General features: G+C 45.8%; 1 pseudogene; it reads right to left on the bottom strand.

Moving 5' to 3' along the window:
* Window positions 1–292: 292 nt before the first annotated feature.
* LOC138839711 (protein BTG1 pseudogene) lies at window positions 293–838 on the bottom strand (annotated as a pseudogene).
* Between the last annotated feature and the right edge of the window lie 2,556 nt (window positions 839–3,394).

Here is a 3,394-nt window from a genome sequence, read left to right as displayed (position 1 = left end):
AAAGGGATCTTAGACATAGATTTTCTTAAGGTGACTGATGTCAAAATTTAGTTATAATATCTGGTGAATAACAGAAATCATCCTAGAACTTTACTCCATAGTAAGTAGAGTGATCATTTGCCTTAACTTATATGCCATTAAATAACTGAAAGGTACTGCCCTAACTATGGCACGCTTACATCAAAACATTAACATTGTATCTTGCAAAAAATATTCACAGCTCAGTTATGATGGAAATTCCATAATCTATTACCCAAAGGCTCCCATGGAAACAAAACTTTTAAATTTCCATTCACTGTAAGATGACCCATCCATAGACTACACCTTCACTAGATACAGTCATCATATTGTAGGTTTTGGAAGGGCTTCTGCCCAGGAACATTTCCTCCTTACAGCTGCTTCTGTTGTCTACCATTTGCATGGTGGAGGTATTCTGAGTGCTCTCTCCTGAGGGTGAGGCCTCATACAGCACACAGATGGAGCCATCTTCTCCAATTCTATAGCACACTTCATAAGGGTCGATCCACAGTGTGAGTTCACTTGGGAGAAGCCTGAACAGCTCCTGACTGCTCAGTCCAATGCGCTGGGCAGCCTGTGCAATCAGAGGATCCATTTTATGATTGATGCGAATACAACGGTAACCTGATCCCTTGAATGGCATTTCTGGGAACCAGTGATGTTTATAATGTTCTACCAGAAGCTCCTGAAGCGTCTGGCTGAAGGTGTGTAGCAGGACTTCGCTTGTGAGCCCCTTGATGCGGAGGAACTTGGAGATGAAAGCCACTGCGACTGTGATCTCGCGCATCATGTTGGAAGTTGAGGGGTACAAAGGATTCATTGGAACGGCAACCGCCGGTGGCTCAGGTTGGCATGGGATGGGTGGGAAGACCCCAACAGCAAAGTGGCTAGCCCATGCTCCCTCAGGCACCAGGCAGCTGGGAGGAAAAGAAAGATGCTTTAAGGAAGAGACAGCAACCTTTTATCGTTTGTTTTTGTAGAGTAAAAAAAAAAAGTTATTCTCAAGACAGGAGGCTGTGGAGATAGAAAACCAAGGAATAGTGACCAGATAACATTACTCAGACTTCCCAATGGCTTGTGTGTCCTGCTCTGTAGCCTCTGAAGATCCCCACAGCTGCGCTTCCATCTCCCACGGGCTCAGACTGGTAGTGGTGCACAGAAGTTGCCCCTGGAGTCTTTTGAAGACTGGGGAGAAGAGCTTTCCTTGTTCTCCAAGGGGCTGAACATGCTAATGTCTCACAGACACTGAAGAAAGGATGGTCAAAGTCCCAGACGCAAACATGCAGAACACAGAGGAAAGAACTCAGGAGACTGGCTTTCCCAAAGGCTTTCTTTGACTAGACTCCTGTGAGCACTGGGAAGAAGGCTGATGTCTTACACTCCTAATCCTGGTGGACACAGGCCACTCTTCAAACTGAGGAGAATGTTGGCTAAGGGTCTACAGAGGCCACAGGATGGCAGTGTGCATAAGTCTAATGAACACACACAGGTTCTGTGCTGAGTGCCACAGCTGTGGCATCCCTGGTCCCTTTCTTCACTACTCTTATGGGTGCTCCCCAGGTACCATCCCTTTTCTGAGTCCTCTGCAGTTCAGAAGCTGGTGCTATCAATTGGCACACATGTCAAAGGCTCATTCTCCACAGTGCCAACACTGCAAGGTGAGGCCTTGTTCTGTGAGGTCTCCAGGCTATAGACACCATGCCCCAGAAGAAACTGTGCAACCCCAGCTGATCACGTCTCTTCTTCTTCCTGGCTTCTCTTGCAAGTCATTTTCTCCATCACATACTTCAAGCAGGATGTGTCCTCACCAAACCCCCAAAGACAAGGGGTCACCTGATCTTGGACTGACAAGTTCAGGCCTATGAGCTAAATAAACTATCTTCCTTTATAAGTAAGTTGTCTTATATATTTCGCTGTTTACTAAGACGCTGACTATCACAGCTAGGAAGGCCACCAAAATTTTGATAATGTTGCCTAAGATGAGACCATTTACATCAGAGAAGGACAGAAGGGATTTTTAACTGAAAATTCTAGCACCTACCTTGAGAGGCAGACCCAAGGAACTCTGTTTGGTTTCTTAGCATCTAAGTTCACATGCTTCCAGGTACAAGCCAAGTCTTTGAACAAACACTTTGTAAACATGTTTGAAAGCATCATGATACCTGGTGTGGTGGTGCACATGTGTAATCCAGCACTCAGGATGAGGAAGACTAAGATCAAGGCCATCTGGATCACATAGGGAATTTTAGGCTGGCCTGGCATATTTAGTGACACCCTCTCTGAAAAGGAAAACAAAAACAAAAGCACCATGTCCACTGACAAATCTTGTGTCCAGACACAGAATTAAGGAGCCTTCAGCCTGGAAGCACTTGGAGAGGGTCTCCTTCAAATCCTGGTAGCATCTGGTCACAGCAGAGCAAGAGAAGTAAGACACCTGTTGCAGTCCCCTTTTAGAAACTATGGCTGACCTGAGAGAGGGAAAAGGGTTCCACTGAGTGGGATGAGGACCCGTGATCTTTTCTGCTTAGGTGAGATTCCATTGCGGACTCTATCTCTATACAGAGTAAGCTCCAAGGATGAGATGCTAGAGAACATGTATCACCCAAACCAGTGACACGGCCAGGCATGGGTGCTTCATGCCTATTATCTTTGCTACTCAGGAGTATAAGATCTGAGGACCAGGATTAGAAACCAATCTACACAGGAAATTCTGAAAGACTCTTATCCCCACTTAACCCCAAAAGACACATTGAAAGTGGTAGAATGCTCGCCTTGAGATGAAAAATCTAATGCACATTGTGCAGTCTTGGTCCCTATGTTCAGCCTCATTCTGGGCACACACACACACACACACTCCTTCCCTCCAACAACAAAGTCAAATGCCCTCTCATCTAGGTGGTTGATGACCATCATTAGTTCTATTGTGGCCTTTTACCCAGCCACACACATGCTTTCTGCTTTTCACGTGCATACTGGTGAACTGTAGCTCTGGACTAGTCATGTGTCATTTATCAGTGTGAGTTTGCCCTAGGATAGATTCCATGAAGACTGGACCTCAGAAATGAAATGGAAATCTATGACATTGCTATGGGGATCCACAAATAATTGAGATTTGGAGACAAGCAGAGGTCAGTTTGGATCCCAAAGCACAGCCAAGGCTATGGCCATACCATTCTAGTCCACACTGTGGAGTATCACTATCACAGATGAACAAGATCTCTCCTGTCTTTCCATGCATAGACTTTCCACTACCATGGCTACACACTGACCAACTGGCAGCAACATACACCCTTCCCTTGGCTCCATCTGATTTGTCCATGCAACTAGCAAGAGTAAGTGGGAGAAGCCAAGTGTGGGTTTAAGGTCTGCCCTGGGC

Source organism: Dipodomys merriami, unplaced genomic scaffold, assembly GCF_024711535.1.
Source record: "Dipodomys merriami isolate MVZ:Mamm:240054 unplaced genomic scaffold, mDipMer1.0.p SCAF_3, whole genome shotgun sequence".
NCBI lineage: Eukaryota > Metazoa > Chordata > Mammalia > Rodentia > Heteromyidae > Dipodomys > Dipodomys merriami.
The sequence above is the reverse complement of the archived record's forward strand: the minus strand, read 5'-3'. Positions and strand labels throughout refer to the sequence as shown.